The sequence below is a fragment of the Eublepharis macularius genome, chromosome 15 (genome assembly GCF_028583425.1).
Source record: "Eublepharis macularius isolate TG4126 chromosome 15, MPM_Emac_v1.0, whole genome shotgun sequence".
In the NCBI taxonomy this organism is placed as follows: Eukaryota; Metazoa; Chordata; class Lepidosauria; order Squamata; family Eublepharidae; genus Eublepharis; species Eublepharis macularius.
The window spans coordinates 59,013,175-59,031,819 of NC_072804.1; the positions used below are offsets into that span (position 1 = coordinate 59,013,175).

The 18,645-nt window shown below is 48.1% G+C and overlaps 1 protein-coding gene across 1 annotated transcript in view; it reads left to right on the top strand.

Annotated features, from left to right (window-relative positions):
• The first annotated feature begins 648 nt into the window (after positions 1–648).
• Positions 649–18,645, top strand: part of LOC129343021 (uncharacterized) — a 33,171-nt gene continuing 15,174 nt past the window's right edge. Inside the window, exons 1-2 of the mRNA XM_054998979.1 lie at positions 649–832; positions 3,874–3,956. The gene's annotated coding sequence lies outside the window, so the exon portion shown is untranslated. The remainder of the gene's footprint in view (positions 833–3,873; positions 3,957–18,645) is intronic.

An 18,645-nucleotide genomic window follows, 5' to 3' on the forward strand; every position in this document is an offset into this window, starting at 1 on the left:
CCCCTCTGGAATTATGCCTTACAATCGTGCTTCTCAGCAGAGAGGGTGAGGAGGTGCCAGGAGGTTCATTTGAAATCGGCAGCCAATGCTACTGTGCTCTTTTATTCAGTTGTCGCATAGGGTTGCCAGCCTCCAGGTGGTGCCTGGAGATCTCCTGGCATTTCCACGGACCTGCAGGTGACAGAGTGCAGGTCCCCTGGCGAAACTGGCTGCTCTAGAGGGAGGCCTCTATGGCACTCTGTCCTGCTGAGGCCCCTTCCCCCTCCAGGCTCCGCCTCCCAAATCTCCAGGAATTTCCCGCCCTGGAGCTGGCAACCCTCCGGGGGTGGGCTGTGGGCCCGGATCTTTGAAAGGAAGCCCTTTCTCGCCCCCCGCCCCCCCGAGGGGCTGGTGCTTCGAGGTGCTGCAGTGCTAGCCTGCTTCTTCCAGGCCTTTTGGGCGCCCCTCCTTCTTGCGCTTCGAGGGCATTGGGCGGGGAATGAATTGCCCGGTTTGGGCAACGAGGAAAGGGGCCCGCAGCCAGCCAGCCAGGGTCCCGCCACAGTCGCCGCGGGGGGGGGGGGCGGGGGGGAGTTCCCAGCCGCCGTCGCCTTCACGCCTGCGCTGCAGCCTCTTTCCCGCTCACAGGCCTCTGCGTGGCAGCCTTGCTGAGGGCGCAGCGCCGGCTGGGAGACGTGGGGCCGGCGGCGGCCCGGCCCTCTGCCGCCGCCAGCGGAGGAATCTTGGCCCCGCGCGGGGGGGGATCGCTCTCTCTCGCTCGGGCCCCCGCGGAGGACATCCCCGGGCTCGCCGGCGTCGCTGAGCGCCCCGTCCAGCCGGCACGCGAGCTCAGGTAAGCCAGCTCCGTCAGCCGAGGGGCGCCCCCTGCCCAGGCCGGCGCCTTCTGGGAGCGTGGGGGGAAGCCGCCGCTGCCGAAAGAGCGGCGGAAACGGCGGGCGGGCGGGCGGGCAGCCCCCCAGCCCCTTCGGCCCCCTTGGCTGGCCCCGCGAGAGACGAGGGGAGTCCTGGGGGGCAAGGCCCGTCGCCAGCACTGGCCAAGAGGGGAAGGCGGGAAGACTCGCTCGGGCCTCGTAGCGAAGGAGCCGCCTGGCCCTCCGCCGTGGGGGCAGCCTGTCAGCTTGCGGGGGGGGGGGGTTGTGACAACTTTCCTTGGTTGCCCCCCTCCCCCCCCCCCCCGCTGGTTGGTGCCAGAATAAGCAGCTGCTCTAGAGGGGAAGCTCTAGCCATTTTCCCTGAACGTTGCAGGGAGCAGGGGCTTGCAATGGGTTCCAGCCGGTGCGACATTTGGCCTCGTTGATCTGGTTCCTTCTGCAGCCCCTTGTTGATTCGGTTTGCATGTCCAGGGCTGTTTTTAAGGGTTGTGCCCTGACCTGGCTAGCCCAGGTGAGCCTGATCTGATCTGATCAGGTCTCAGAAGCCAAGCAGGGTCGGCCCTGGTTAGTCATTGGATGGGAGACGTCCTGCGAAGCCCAGGGCTGCAGAGGCAGGCTTAGACTGGATTCACTCTGTTTAAGATTTCACTGTAAGTCTGCAAAGGGAGGGTGGGGGAGAAAGGCAAGGGACTGAGTCAGTGACAAGGGTCAGTGGAGATGAGAGCAGATTCTCTTCAGGCTCCTGGGAATGAATGGAGGCGGTTGACTGCTCCATTTGCTCTTTCATGCTTTCTCTAGCTCGCTACTTCCAGGTCCCCTTAACCACGAGGTTACACCAGTTTTTACTGCTGAAACTGCTGTCTGTTTATGAACCCTTTTCGTGATTATTAAACCTGACCCTAACAAGCTGCTGGGCACCAAGGATTGCTGCTCAAGCTTTCATTTGTATCAAGTTCCCTTCCAAATTCCTAAAGGGCTACCAGATCAATGCTGGTTACTGCTCAGCACCCCTCGCTTGTGGGCAATATTGTGTCCTCTCGTTGGCTTTCAGGGGTTTTCTGCCTTTTGCAGTGTGCTAATGAGGGAATGTGACATTTTTACTCAGATGTTTACTGGCCCACCCAGATGAACTTCAGTTCATCTAAGAGAAGCACAGACAACTATTTCCCATGATTATGAATGATTTTTAAAAGATACAAGTCAAGGCGGACATGATAGAGATTTTAAAAATTATGCACAAAGTAGAGGTAACTACAACAACAACAGCAGTGAGCTCATGTAGTGTCCTTCTGGACAGATTGGTGCCTGCTTAGAGCAGTGAACAAAGTCGGTATATTATTATCCCCACAATACAGCTGGGGAGGTGGGCCCCCAGTGGAGCAGCTGACTCAAGGCCACCTGCTGAGTTCCTGTAAGAAAACAAAGCCGTGTCATAGAATAGCATAGCTGTGGCTTTATGGCAGTTGCTTTTGAACAGGTACAGCATTGATGGTGGATTCACTATCAAGATGCTCAATTGAAACTAATTTCTCAGAGCTTTGTAGCTTAGTGAGCACGTGAATGCTTGCCTCTGAAGACGGGGACTCTCACTTGTATTGTTTTTGTTAAATTTAAAGGCCCATGCTTTCCTCGAAGGATTACGTAGGGGTCACACGTGTTCTCCCTTCCAAGGGTTCTTGCCAAACTAATCCTCCAACAGAAGTGCATCAGGTACCTTCAGACCATTCCGTAGCCCTAATTATTGCATTGCTCAAATGTAATTTTTCCTGCATTCTTTCTCTAGTAAAGATTGTACATGTAGCTTTCAAATGCACAAATCTTTTCCTTTTATAGTAGGTTAGTGTTGCCTTTTTTTACTTAACATCTGGCTTCTCTGCTTCTTCTAGAACAGTAAAAGCAGACAGCAGATATTCTTTTTGGTAGTGGTTAGGTTTTTTTTAAATCTATAAGGGTAATATTTTAAAAGGAGGGGGTATTTTATTTCTCCTCTTACTGTTTGTAGTGAATGGCTAGTATGGGATAGTTGTAAAGTAGGTACAATTAAGAAGAAAGACTCACTGGAAAACGCAATAATGCTAGGAAAAGTGGAAGGCAGTGGGAGAAGAGGAAGATCTAAAAGGAAATGGCTTGGCTCAATAAAGGAAGCCTCTTCCACTAGTTTGCAAGATCTGAGCAACTCAATTAACAATAGGACGTTTTGGAGGTCTTTCCTTCATAGGGTTGCCATCGGCCAGAGGTGACTTGATGGCACATAACGCACATTTGTAAGCACTGACTTGTGTTGGTAGCATCTGTTACCGCTTGTGTTTTTAAACTTGGGCAGCAAATAAATTGAAAGTTTATTTGCAGTGGTAATTTTTTTTGTTTGGGGGAGAAATTGTATCCCTTTCTCTTGATTCTTGTGTGCACTATGTCCAGTTTTCTGGTCTTGTAAAATTTATTGCAGCCTACCGGGTTATTGCAATCAGCATTGTTGCAAGGGTTCATACCAATTAAATAGCAATGTTTTTTGTTTTTAAATGCTCTCTGCCCCAAACAAGGAAGGCAAATTTCATTTTATCCTGGGTTTTTGACAGGATTTTGTCAACTATTATTTGCACTCTTCTCTGTTGGTGAATCTGAACCCTTTTCTGAGAAGAAATCGCATCTTGGAGGTGGGAGCACAACCTTGACAGACATACATACATACATACATACATACATACATACATACATACATACATACGTGTGTGTGTGTGTGTGTGTGTGTGTGTGTGTGTGTGTGTGTGTGTGAAGGTTGTACATATAACACATTAATTACACTCCCTCTTGGAAGTATTTTTCTACCCGTCCTAATAATGGGCTGTTGAAATAGCAAAGCACCGCAAGAATAGAATTCAGAAGAGATTTTTATGGATTTATCAGGCAGAGTAATTTTAACATGCTTCCCGCCCCCCCCCCCCGCCCCCGAGGGTTGGCCTACAAGTCTTAATATTTATACCAGCTAACTTTTGCCTTTCAGGATACAGAACTTGGTTGGAGGAGGGGACGTCCTTTTGGATTTTATCCACGGCCTGCTAACTGCTACTTTCAGCCATGGAGTCGGTAAATACTTTGCTGTCTTTTTACTTAAGCACTTTCTCCTTGATCAGTGGAATAATTTATATAAAAGTGTATATGAAATGAAGATACAGATATGATAGTGATGCGCTCTCCATTCTTCAATACAAATATTTGAATAGAACTTGAGAGAATGGCTGAGTTGGAATTGAGAAAAAAGTAAAATATTTGGGTATTGTTTTGCCAAATATGAATTATATGTTGTATCAAAATAATTATATTACGAGCTGGAATGAAATTATAAGCGATCTAGTGAGATGGGAGAAAATCAACTTGTCACATTTGGGAAAAGGAGCCATGATTAAAATGAAAGTTTTACCCACAATGTTATTTTTATTCTAGACAATTCTGGTTTTGACAATGAAAGCACCCTACCACATACGAATACAAATATTTCTTGCTGCTTGGAGGAAGTTGGAAGGGATCTCCAGGGTCATCTAGTCCAACCCCTTGCGTAATGCAGGAAGTTCACAACTAACCCTCCTACACCCCAAGTGAACCCTGCTCCATGCCCAGAAGATGGCAAAAAACATCCTGGATTCCTGGCCAAACTGGCTTGGAGAAAATTGCTTCTTGACTCCCAAATGGTGATTGACATCTCCCTGGGCATGTAAGAAAGGGCCACGAGAACTATGCACTGATGCAACCGTTCCTGCCCTCCCCCTCATGCTCTGCTTTGGTTCATAGAATCAGCATTGCTGTCAGAGGGCCATTTAGCCTCTGCTTACATGATTTGAACCTGATTTCATGTAGATATTGTGGAGGAAGGCATGTTTTGCTAATTTGCATTTTAATGGATTTTGTAGTCTGCTTTAAGAGTTATATGAAAACGCTATAAAAATCTTCCCAGTAACGATTTTGATCAAGAAGCTCAAGTGCATTGATTCCACTTCAGTAAGTGCCACTTTTTAGAGCACCCTGTTTCACTTCTATTCTTTGAAATAAGGTTCAAAGCAAGGTGTGCTGAGCAAGGTGTGTCTGCTGCTCAGACTGTCCAAAAGACCCTCTGCTTGGACAACAGTCTTAAGCAGAGACATTGTGATTTCAACTGATGGTTGTGAGGCTGTCCAAAGAAAAAATAGAGGAGGAAGATGGTCCAAACAACATTCCCAGTGGTATTAGGCCGTGTCCTGTATAGTGATTTTTTTGAGTCTCCAGCTTTTGATTGATTGCCTGCAGCTGTTTATTTTTAATGAGTTTATTGCTATGTTTCAGTTTGGATTTTATGTAAGCTTTACAGTTTGCTTCTTTTTCATGCTGAATGCGAGTAGAGCAGTGAGAGACAGTTTTAGTGTGCAGGGACACCCTGAAACTTATCTCACTGCTGCTCTAGCAGTCTGTAAGAGAGGCAGCATTAATCAGTGCTCCCTCCACTCATGAGTATGCCTTTGGACGCCCTCAGAACTTATTGCAGGCAAAACTTTGTGAAGAGGCAGGTTAGTGTCCAGGGAGACACTGAACACTCTCTCACTGCTCTATTAGCATTCTGCGCGAAAAAGAGCATTGCAAAAAGACTCATGGCATAACAGAGAGGCAGTGTAGTACAGTGGTTAGTGTCCTTCCCTCAGTTCTGCCACGGTGCAATTCTCTCCCCTCCCATAGTGGGTTTGGACATACTGAAAACTTACTGCAGGCAGGATTGTGGGAGGGACAGTGAGGGATGGACACTAACCACTGTACCACACTGACTCTCTCTTATGCCATGAGCTGGAGAAGCCTTTTTGCAATGCTTCTTTTTCATGCTGAATGCTAGTAGAGCAGTGAGAGACAGTTTTCGTGTGCAGGGGCACCCTGAAACTTATCTCACTGCTGCTCAAGCAATCTGTAAGAGAGGCAGCATTAGTCAGTGCTCCCTCCACTCATGAGTATGCCTTTGGACACACTGAGAACATATTGCAGGCAAAACTTTGTGAAGAGGCAGGTTAGTGTCCAGGGAGACACTGAACACTCTCTCACTGCTCTATTAGCATTCTGCGCGAAAAAGAGCATTGCAAAAAGACACATGGCATAACAGAGAGGCAGTGTAGTACAGTGGTTAGTGTCCTTCCCTCAGTTCTGCCACGGTGCAATTCTCTCCCCTCCCATAGCGGGTTTGGACATACTGAAAACTTACTGCAGGCAGGATTGTGGGAGGGGCAGTGAGGGAAGGACACTAACCACTGTACCACACTGCCTCTCTCTTATGCCATGAGCCGGAGAAGCCTTTTTGCAATGCTTCTTTTTCATGCTGAATGCTAGTAGAGCTGTGAGAGACAGTTTTAGTGTGCAGGGGCACACTGAAGCTTATCTCACTGCTGCTCTAGCAATCTGTAAGAGAGGCAGGATTAATCAGTGCTCCCTCCACTCATGAGTATGCCTTTGGACGCACTCAGAACTTATTGCAGGCAAAACTTTGTGAAGAGGCAGATTAGTGTCCAGGGAGACACTGAACACTCTCTCACTGCTCTATTAGCATTATGTACGAAAAAGAGCTTTCCAAAAAGACTCATGGCATAACAGAGAGGCAGTGTAGTACAGTGGTTAGTGTCCTTCCCTCAGTTCTGCCACGGTGCAATTCTCTCCCCTCCCATAGTGGGTTTGGACATACTGAAAACTTACTGCAGGCAGGATTGTGGGAGGGGCAGTGAGGGAAGGACACTAACCACTGTACCACACTGCCTCTCTCTTATGCCATGAGCCGGAGAAGCCTTTTTGCAATGCTTCTTTTTCATGCTGAATGCTAGTAGAGCTGTGAGAGACAGTTTTAGTGTGCAGGGGCACACTGAAGCTTATCTCACTGCTGCTCTAGCAATCTGTAAGAGAGGCAGCATTAATCAGTGCTCCCTCCACTCATGAGTATGCCTTTGGACGCACTCAGAACTTATTGCAGGCAAAACTTTGTGAAGAGGCAGGTTAGTGTCCAGGGAGACACTGAACACTCTCTCACTGCTCTATTAGCATTATGTACGAAAAAGAGCATTGCAAAAAGACTCGTGGCATAACAGAGAGGCAGTGTAGTACAGTGGTTAGTGTCCTTCCCTCAGTTCTGCCACGGTGCAATTCTCTCCCCTCCCATAGTGGGTTTGGACATACTGAAAACTTACTGCAGGCAGGATTGTGGGAGGGACAGTGAGGGATGGACACTAACCACTGTACCACACTGACTCTCTCTTATGCCATGAGCTGGAGAAGCCTTTTTGCAATGCTTCTTTTTCATGCTGAATGCTAGTAGAGCAGTGAGAGACAGTTTTCGTGTGCAGGGGCACCCTGAAACTTATCTCACTGCTGCTCAAGCAATCTGTAAGAGAGGCAGCATTAGTCAGTGCTCCCTCCACTCATGAGTATGCCTTTGGACACACTGAGAACATATTGCAGGCAAAACTTTGTGAAGAGGCAGGTTAGTGTCCAGGGAGACACTGAACACTCTCTCACTGCTCTATTAGCATTCTGCGCGAAAAAGAGCATTGCAAAAAGACACATGGCATAACAGAGAGGCAGTGTAGTACAGTGGTTAGTGTCCTTCCCTCAGTTCTGCCACGGTGCAATTCTCTCCCCTCCCATAGCGGGTTTGGACATACTGAAAACTTACTGCAGGCAGGATTGTGGGAGGGGCAGTGAGGGAAGGACACTAACCACTGTACCACACTGCCTCTCTCTTATGCCATGAGCCGGAGAAGCCTTTTTGCAATGCTTCTTTTTCATGCTGAATGCTAGTAGAGCTGTGAGAGACAGTTTTAGTGTGCAGGGGCACACTGAAGCTTATCTCACTGCTGCTCTAGCAATCTGTAAGAGAGGCAGGATTAATCAGTGCTCCCTCCACTCATGAGTATGCCTTTGGACGCACTCAGAACTTATTGCAGGCAAAACTTTGTGAAGAGGCAGATTAGTGTCCAGGGAGACACTGAACACTCTCTCACTGCTCTATTAGCATTATGTACGAAAAAGAGCTTTCCAAAAAGACTCATGGCATAACAGAGAGGCAGTGTAGTACAGTAGTTAGTGTCCTTCCCTCAGTTCTGCCACGGTGCAATTCTCTCCCCTCCCATAGTGGGTTTGGACATACTGAAAACTTACTGCAGGCAGGATTGTGGGAGGGGCAGTGAGGGAAGGACACTAACCACTGTACCACACTGCCTCTCTCTTATGCCATGAGCCGGAGAAGCCTTTTTGCAATGCTTCTTTTTCATGCTGAATGCTAGTAGAGCTGTGAGAGACAGTTTTAGTGTGCAGGGGCACACTGAAGCTTATCTCACTGCTGCTCTAGCAATCTGTAAGAGAGGCAGCATTAATCAGTGCTCCCTCCACTCATGAGTATGCCTTTGGACGCACTCAGAACTTATTGCAGGCAAAACTTTGTGAAGAGGCAGGTTAGTGTCCAGGGAGACACTGAACACTCTCTCACTGCTCTATTAGCATTATGTACGAAAAAGAGCATTGCAAAAAGACTCGTGGCATAACAGAGAGGCAGTGTAGTACAGTGGTTAGTGTCCTTCCCTCAGTTCTGCCACGGTGCAATTCTCTCCCCTCCCATAGTGGGTTTGGACATACTGAAAACTTACTGCAGGCAGGATTGTGGGAGGGGCAGTGAGGGAAGGACACTAACCACTGTACCACACTGCCTCTCTCTTATGCCATGAGCCGGAGAAGCCTTTTTGCAATGCTTCTTTTTCATGCTGAATGCTAGTAGAGCTGTGAGAGACAGTTTTAGTTTGCAGGGACACCCTGAAGCTTATCTCACTGCTGCTCTAGCAATCTGTAAGAGAGGCAGCATTAATCAGTGCTCCCTCCACTCATGAGTATGCCTTTGGACGTAATCAGAACTTATTGCAGGCAAAACTTTGTGAAGAGGCAGGTTAGTGTCCAGGGAGACACTGAACACTCTCTCACTGCTCTATTAGCATTCTGCGCGAAAAAGAGCATTGCAAAAAGACTCGTGGCATAACAGAGAGGCAGTGTAGTACAGTGGTTAGTGTTCTTCCCTCAGTTCTGCCAAGGTGCAATTCTCTCCCATCCCATAGTGGGTTTGGAAATACTGAAAACTTACTGCAGGCAGGATTGTGGGAGGGACAGTGAGGGATGGACACTAACCACTGTACCACACTGCCTCTCTCTTATGCCATGAGCTGGAGAAGCCTTTTTGCAATGCTTCTTTTTCATGCTGAATGCTAGTAGAGCAGTGAGAGACAGTTTTCGTGTGCAGGGGCACCCTGAAACTTATCTCACTGCTGCTCTAGCAATCTGTAAGAGAGACAGCATTAGTCAGTGCTCCCTCCACTCATGAGTATGCCTTTGGACACACTGAGAACATATTGCAGGCAAAACTTTGTGAAGAGGCAGGTTAGTGTCCACGGAGACACTGAAAACTCTCTCACTGCTCTATTAGCATTCCGCGCGAAAAAGAGCATTGCAAAAAATCTCATGGCATAACAGAGAGGCAGTGTAGTACAGTGGTTAGTGTCCTTCCCTCAGTTCTGCCATGGTGCAATTCTCTCCCCTCCCATAGTGGGTTTGGACATACTGAAAACTTACTGCAGGCAGGATTGTGGGAGGGACAGTGAGGGATGGACACTAACCACTGTACCACACTGCCTCTCTCTTATGCCATGAGCGGGAGAAACCTTTTTGCAATGCTTCTTTTTCATGCTGAATGCTAGTAGAGCAGTGAGAGACAGTTTTAGTGTGCAGGGACACCCTGAAACTTATCTCACTGCTGCTCTAGCAATCTGTAAGAGAGGCAGCATTAATCAGTGCTCCCTCCACTCATGAGTATGCCTTTGGACGCACGCAGAACTTATTGCAGGCAAAACTTTGTGAATAGGCAGGTTAGTGTCCAGGGAGACACTGAACACTCTCTTACTGCTCTATTAGCATTCTGCGCGAAAAAGAGCATTGCAAAAAGACTCATGGCATAACAGAGAGGCAGTGTAGTACAGTGGTTAGTGTCCTTCCCTCAGTTCTGCCACGGTGCAATTCTCTCCCCTCCCATAGTGGGTTTGGACATACTGAAAACTTACTGCAGGCAGGATTGTGGGAGGGACAGTGAGGGAAGGGCACTAACCACTGTACCACGCTGCCTGTCTCTTATGCCATGAGCGGGAGAAGCCTTTTTGCAATGCTTCTTTTTCATGCTGAATGCTAGTAGAGCAGTGAGAGACAGTTTTCGTGTGCAGGGACACCCTGAAACTTATCTCACTGCTGCGCTAGAAAGCTGTAAGAGAGGCAGCATTAATCAGTGCTCCCTCCACTCATGAGTATGCCTTTGGACGCACTCAGAACTTATTGCAGGCAAAACTTTGTCAAGGGACAGGTTAGTGTCCAGGGAGACACTGAACACTCTCTCACTGCTCTATTAGCATTCTGCGCGAAAAAGAGCATTGCAAAAAGACTCATGGCATAACAGAGAGGCAGTGTAGTACAGTGGTTAGTGTCCATCCCTCAGTTCTGCCACGGTGCAATTCTCTCCCCTCCCATAGTGGGTTTGGACATACTGAAAACTTACTGCAGGCAGGATTGTGGGAGGGACAGTGAGGGAAGGGCACTAACCACTGTACCACACTGCCTCTCTCTTATGCCATGAGCCGGAGCAGCCTTTTTGCAATGCTTCTTTTTCATGCTGAATGCAAGTAGAGCAGTGAGAGACAGTTTTAGTGTGCAGGGACACCCTGAAACTTATCTCACTGCTGCTCTAGCAATCTGTAAGAGAGGCAGCATTAATCAGTGCTCCCTCCACTCATGAGTATGCCTTTGGACGCACTCAGAACTTATTGCAGGAAAAACTTTGGAAGAGGCAGGTTAGTGTCCAGGGAGACACTGAACACTCTCTCAGTGCTCTATTAGCATTCTGCGCGAAAAAGAGCATTGCAAAAAGACTCATGGCATAACAGAGAGGCAGTGTAGTACAGTGGTTAGTGTCCTTCCCTCAGTTCTGCCACGGTGCAATTCTCTCCCCTCCCATAGTGGGTTTGGACATACTGAAAACTTACTGCAGGCAGGATTGTGGTAGGGACAGTGAGGGAAGGGCACTAACCACTGTACCACACTGCCTGTCTCTTATGCCATGAGCGGGAGAAGCCTTTTTGCAATGCTTCTTTTTCATGCTGAATGCTAGTAGAGCAGTGAGAGAGAGTTTTCGTGTGCAGGGGCACACTGAAACTTATCTCACTGCTGCTCTAGCAATCTGTAAGAGAGGCAGCATTAATCAGTGCTCCCTCCACTCATGAGTATGCCTTTGGACGCACTGAGAACATATTGCAGGCAAAACTTTGTGAAGAGGCAGGTTAGTGTCCAGGGAGACACTGAACACTCTCTCACTGCTCTATTAGCATTCTGCGCGAAAAAGAGCATTGCAAAAAGACTCATTGCATAACAGAGAGGCAGTGTAGTACAGTGGTTAGTGTCCTTCCCTCAGTTTTGCCACGGTGCAATTCTCTCGCCTCCCATATTGGGTTTGGACATACTGAAAACTTACTGCAGGCAGGATTGTGGGAGGGACAGTGAGGGAAGGGCACTAACCACTGTACCACACTGCCTGTCTCTTATGCCATGAGCGGGAGAAGCCTTTTTGCAATGCTTTTTTTTCATGCTGAATGCCAGTAGAGCAGTGAGAGACAATTTTAGTGTGCACGGACACCCTGAAACTTATCTCACTGCTGCTCTAGCAATCTGTAAGAGAGGCAGCATTAATCAGTGCTCCCTCCACTCATGAGTATGCCTTTGGACGCACTCAGAACTTATTGCAGGCAAAACTTTGGAAGAGGCAGGTTAGTGTCCAGGGAGACACTGAACACTCTCTCACTGCTCTATTAGCATTCTGCGCGAAAAAGAGCATTGCAAAAAGACTCATGGCATAACAGAGAGGCAGTGTAGTACAGTGGTTAGTGTCCTTCCCTCAGTTCTGACGGTGCAATTCTCTCCCCTCCCATAGTGGGTTTGGACATACTGAAAACTTACTGCAGGCAGGTTTGTGGGAGGGACAGTGAGGGAAGGGCACTAACCACTGTACCACACTGCCTCCCTCTTATGCCATGAGTCGGACAAGCCTTTTTGCAATGCTTCTTTTTCATGCTGAATGCTAGTAGAGCAGTGAGAGACAGTTTTCGTGTGCAGGGACACCCTGAAACTTATCTCACTGCTGCTCTAGCAAGCTGTAAGAGAGGCAGCATTAATAAGTGCTCCCTCCACTCATGAGTATGCCTTTGGACGCACTCAGAACTTATTGCAGGCAAAACTTTGTGAAGAGACAGATTAGTGTTCAGGGAGACACTGAACACTCTCTCACTGCTCTATTAGAATTCTGCGCGAAAAAGAGCATTGCAAAAAGACTCATGGCATAACAGAGAGGCAGTGTAGTACAGTGGTTAGTGTCCATCCCTCAGTTCTGCCACGGTGCAATTCTCTCCCCTCCCATAGTGGGTTTGGACATACTGAAAACTTACTGCAGGCAGGATTGTGGGAGGGACAGTGAGGGAAGGGCACTAACCACTGTACCACACTGCCTGTCTCTTATGCCATGAGCGGGAGAAGCCTTTTTGCAATGCTTCTTTTTCATGCTGAATGCTAGTAGAGCAGTGAGAGACAGTTTTAGTGTGCAGGGGCACACTGAAGCTTATCTCACTGCTGCTCTAGCAATCTGTAAGAGAGGCAGCATTAATCAGTGCTCCCTCCACTCATGGGTATGCCTTTGGACGCACTCAGAAATTATTGCAGGCAAAACTTTGTGAAGAGGCAGGTTAGTGTCCAGGGAGACACTGAACACTCTCTCACTGCTCTATTAGCATTCTGCGCGAAATAGAGCATTGCAAAAAGACTCATGGCATAACAGAGAGGCAGTGTAGTATAGTGGTTAGTGTCCTTCCCTCAGTTCTGCCACGGTGCAATTCTCTCCCCTCCCATAGTGGGTTTGGACATACTGAAAACTTACTGCAGGCAGGATTGTGGGAGGGACAGTGAGGGAAGGGCACTAACCACTGTACCACACTGCCTCTCTCTTATGCCATGAGCTGGAGAAGCCTTTTTGCAATGCTTCTTTTTCATGCTGAATGCTAGTAGAGCAGTGAGAGACATTTTTAGTGTGCAGGGGCACACTGAAACTTATCTCACTGCTTCTCTAGCAATCTGTAAGAGAGGCAGCATTAATCAGTGCTCCCTCCACTCATGAGTATGGCTTTGGACGCACTGAGAACATATTGCAGGCAAAACTTTGGAAGAGGCAGGTTAGTGTCCAGGGAGACACTGAACACTCTCTCACTGCTCTATTAGCATTCTGGCCAAAAAGAGCATTGCAAAAAGACTCATGGCATAACAGAGAGGCAGTGTAGTACAGTGGTTAGTGTCCTTCCCTCAGTTCTGGCACGGTGCAATTCTCTCGCCTCCCATAGTGGGTTTGGACATACTGAAAACTTACTGCAGGCAGGTTTGTGGGAGGGACAGTGAGGGAAGGGCACTAACCACTGTACCACACTGCCTCCCTCTTATGCCATGAGCCGGACAAGACTTTTTGCAATGCTTCTTTTTCATGCTGAATGCTAGTAGAGCAGTGAGAGACAGTTTTCGTGTGCAGGGACACCCTGAAACTTATCTCACTGCTGCTCTAGCAAGCTGTAAGAGAGGCGGCATTAATAAGTGCTCCCTCCACTCATGAGTATGCCTTTGGACGCACTCAGAACTTATTGCAGGCAAAACTTTGTGAAGGGACAGGTTAGTGTTCAGGGAGACACTGAACACTCTCTCACTGCTCTATTAGCATTCTGCGCGAAAAAGAGCATTGCAAAAAGACTCATGGCATAACAGAGAGGCAGTGTAGTACAGTGGTTAGTGTCCTTCCCTCAGTTCTGCCACGGTGCAATTCTCTCCCCTCCCATAGTGGGTTTGGACATACTGAAAACTTACTGCAGGCAGGATTGTGGGAGGGACAGTGAGGGAAGGGCACTAACCACTGTACCACACTGCCTCTCTCTTATGCCATGAGCGGGAGAAGCCTTTTTGCAATGCTTCTTTTTCATGCTGAATGCTAGTAGAGCAGTGAGAGACAGTTTTAGTGTGCAGGGGCACACTGAAGCTTATCTCACTGCTGCTCTAGCAATCTGTAAGAGAGGCATCATTAATCAGTGCTCCCTCCACTCATGGGTATGCCTTTGGACGCACTCAGAAATTATTGCAGGCAAAACTTTGTGAAGAGGCAGGTTAGTGTCCAGGGAGACACTGAACACTCTCTCACTGCTCTATTAGCATTCTGCGTGAAAAAGAGCATTGCAAAAAGACTCATGGCATAACAGAGAGGCAGTGTAGTATAGTGGTTAGTGTCCTTCCCTCAGTTCTGCCACGGTGCAATTCTCTCCCCTCCCATAGTGGGTTTGGACATACTGAAAACTTACTGCAGGCAGGATTGTGGGAGGGACAGTGAGGGAAGGGCACTAACCACTGTACAACACTGCCTCTCTCTTATGCCATGAGCTGGAGAAGCCTTTTTGCAATGCTTCTTTTTCATGCTGAATGCTAGTAGAGCAGTGAGAGACAGTTTTAGTGTGCAGGGGCACACTGAAACTTATCTCACTGCTTCTCTAGCAATCTGTAAGAGAGGCAGCATTAATCAGTGCTCCCTCCACTCATGAGTATGCCTTTGGACGCACTGAGAACATATTGCAGGCAAAACTTTGGAAGAGGCAGGTTAGTGTCCAGGGAGACACTGAACACTCTCTCACTGCTCTATTAGCATTCTGGCCAAAAAGAGCATTGCAAAAAGACTCATGGCATAACAGAGAGGCAGTGTAGTACAGTGGTTAGTGTCCTTCCCTCAGTTCTGGCACGGTGCAATTCTCTCGCCTCCCATAGTGGGTTTGGACATACTGAAAACTTACTGCAGGCAGGTTTGTGGGAGGGACAGTGAGGGAAGGGCACTAACCACTGTACCACACTGCCTCCCTCTTATGCCATGAGCCGGACAAGACTTTTTGCAATGCTTCTTTTTCATGCTGAATGCTAGTAGAGCAGTGAGAGACAGTTTTCGTGTGCAGGGACACCCTGAAACTTATCTCACTGCTGCTCTAGCAAGCTGTAAGAGAGGCGGCATTAATAAGTGCTCCCTCCACTCATGAGTATGCCTTTGGACGCACTCAGAACTTATTGCAGGCAAAACTTTGTGAAGGGACAGGTTAGTGTCCAGGGAGACACTGAACACTCTCTCACTGCTCTATTAGCATTCTGCGCGAAAAAGAACATTGCAAAAAGACTCATGGCATAACAGAGAGGCAGTGTAGTACAGTGGTTAGTGTCCATCCCTCAGTTCTGCCACGGTGCAATTCTCTCCCCTCCCATAGTGGGTTTGGACATACTGAAAACTTACTGCAGGCAGGATTGTGGGAGGGACAGTGAGGGAAGGGCACTAACCACTGTACCACACTGCCTCTCTCTTATGCCATGAGCCGGAGCAGCCTTTTTGCAATGCTTCTTTTTCATGCTGAATGCAAGTAGAGCAGTGAGAGACAGTTTTAGTGTGCAGGGGCACACTGAAACTTATCTCACTGCTGCTCTAGCAATCTGTAAGAGAGGCAGCATTAATCAGTGCTCCCTCCACTCATGGGTATGCCTTTGGACGCACTCAGAACTTATTGCAGGCAAAACTTTGTGAAGAGGCAGGTTAGTGTCCAGGGAGACACTGAACACTCTCTCACTGCTCTATTAGCATTCTGCGCGAAAAAGAGCATTGCAAAAAGACTCATGGCATAACAGAGAGGCAGTGTAGTACAGTGGTTAGTGTCCTTCCCTCAGTTCTGCCACGGTGCAATTCTCTCCCCTCCCATAGTGGGTTTGGACATACTGAAAACTTACTGCAGGCAGGATTGTGGGAGGGACAGTGAGGGAAGGGCACTAACCACTGTACCACACTGCCTGTCTCTTATGCCATGAGCGGGAGAAGCCTTTTTGCAATGCTTCTTTTTCATGCTGAATGCTAGTAGAGCAGTGAGAGACAGTTTTAGTGTGCAGGGGCACACTGAAACTTATCTCACTGCTGCTCTAGCAATCTGTAAGAGAGGCAGCATTAATCAGTGCTCCCTCCACTCATGGGTATGCCTTTGGACGCACTCAGAAATTATTGCAGGCAAAACTTTGTGAAGAGGCAGGTTAGTGTCCAGGGAGACACTGAACACTCTCTCACTGCTCTATTAGCATTCTGCGCGAAAAAGAGCATTGCAAAAAGAGTCATGGCATAACAGAGAGGCAGTGTAGTACAGTGGTTAGTGTCCTTCCCTCAGTTCTGCCACGGTGCAATTCTCTCCCCTCCCATAGTGGGTTTGGACATACTGAAAACTTACTGCAGGCAGGATTGTGGGAGGGACAGTGAGGGAAGGGCACTAACCACTGTACCACACTGCCTCTCTCTTATGCCATGAGCCGGAGAAGCCTTTTTGCAATGCTTCTTTTTCATGCTGAATGCTAGTAGAGCAGTGAGAGACAGTTTTAGTGTGCAGGGGCACACTGAAACTTATCTCACTGCTTCTCTAGCAATCTGTAAGAGAGGCAGCATTAATCAGTGCTCCCTCCACTCATGAGTATGCCTTTGGACGCACTGAGACCATATTGCAGGCAAAACTTTGTGAAGAGGCAGGTTAGTGTCCAGGGAGACACTGTACACTCTCTCACTGCTCTATTAGCATTCTGCGCGAAAAAGAGCATTGCAAAAAGACTCATGGCATAACAGAGAGGCAGTGTAGTACAGTGGTTAGTGTCCATCCCTCAGTTCTACCATGGTGCAATTCTCTCCCCTCCCATAGTGGGTTTGGACATACTGAAAACTTACTGCAGGCAGGATTGTGGGAGGGACAGTGAGGGAAGTGCACTAACCACTGTACCACACTGCCTCTCTCTTATGCCATGAGCGGGAGAAGCCTTTTTGCAATGCTTCTTTTTCATGCTGAATGCAAGTAGAGCAGTGAGAGACAGTTTTAGTGTGCAGGGGCACCCTGAAACTTATCTCACTTTTGCTCTAGCAATCTGTAAGAGAGGCAGCATTAATCAGTGCTCCCTCCACTCATGGGTATGCCTTTGGACGCACTCAGAAATTATTGCAGGCAAAACTTTGTGAAGAGGCAGGTTAGTGTCCAGGGAGACACTGAACACTCTCTCACTGCTCTATTAGCATTCTGCGCGAAAAAGAGCATTGCAAAAAGACTCATGGCATAACTGAGAGGCAGTGTAGTACAGTGGTTAGTGTCCTTCCCTCAGTTCTGCCACGGTGCAATTCTCTCCCCTCCCATAGTGGGTTTGGACATACTGAAAACTTACTGCAGGCAGGATTGTGGGAGGGACAGTGAGGGAAGGACACTAACCACTGTACCACACTGCCTGTCTCTTATGCCATGAGCGGGAGAAGCCTTTTTGCAATGCTTCTTTTTCATGCTGAATGCTAGTAGAGTATTGAGAGACAGTTTTAGTGTGCAGGGGCACACTGAAACTTATCTCACTGCTGCTCTAGCAATCTGTAAGAGAGGCAGCATTAATCAGTGCTCCCTCCACTCATGGGTATGCCTTTGGACGCACTCAGAAATTATTGCAGGCAAAACTTTGTGAAGAGGCAGGTTAGTGTCCAGGGAGACACTGAACACTCTCTCACTGCTCTATTAGCATTCTGCGCGAAAAAGAGCATTGCAAAAAGACTCATGGCATAACAGAGAGGCAGTGTAGTACAGTGGTTAGTGTCCTTCCCTCAGTTCTGCCACGGTGCAATTCTCTCCCCTCCCATAGTGGGTTTGGACATACTGAAAACTTACTGCAGGCAGGATTGTGGGAGGGATAGTGAGGGAAGGGCACTAACCACTGTACCACACTGCCTCTCTCTTATGGCATGAGCCGGAGAAGCCTTTTTGCAATGCTTCTTTTTCATGCTGAATGCTAGTAGAGCAGTGAGAGACAGTTTTAGTGTGCAGGGGCACACTGAAACTTATCTCACTGCTGCTCTAGCAATCTGTAAGAGAGGCAGCATTAATCAGTGCTCCCTCCACTCATGGGTATGCCTTTGGACGCACTCAGAACATATTGCAGGCAAAACTTTGTGAAGAGGCAGGTTAGTGTCCAGGGAGACACTGAACACTCTCTCACTGCTCTATTAGCATTCTGCGCGAAAAAGAGCATTGCAAAAAGACTCATGGCATAACAGAGAGGCAGTGTAGTACAGTGGTTAGTGTCCTTCCCTCAGTTCTGCCACGGTGCAATTCTCTCGCCTCCCATATTGGGTTTGGACATACTGAAAACTTACTGCAGGCAGGATTGTGGGAGGGACAGTGAGGGAAGGGCACTAACCACTGTACAACACTGCCTCTCTCTTATGCCATGAGCGGGAGAAGCCTTTTTGCAATGCTTCTTTTTCATGCTGAATGCAAGTAGAGCAGTGAGAGACAGTTTTAGTGTGCAGGGGCACACTGAAACTTATCTCACTGCTGCTCTAGCAATCTGTAAGAGAGGCAGCATCAATCAGTGCTCCCTCCACTCATGGGTATGGCTTTGGACGCACTCAGAAATTATTGCAGGCAAAACTTTGTGAAGAGGCAGGTTAGTGTCCAGGGAGACACTGAACACTCTCTCACTGCTCTATTAGCATTCTGCGCGAAAAAGAGCATTGCAAAAAGACTCATGGCATAACAGAGAGGCAGTGTAGTACAGTGGTTAGTGTCCTTCCCTCAGTTCCGCCACGGTGCAATTC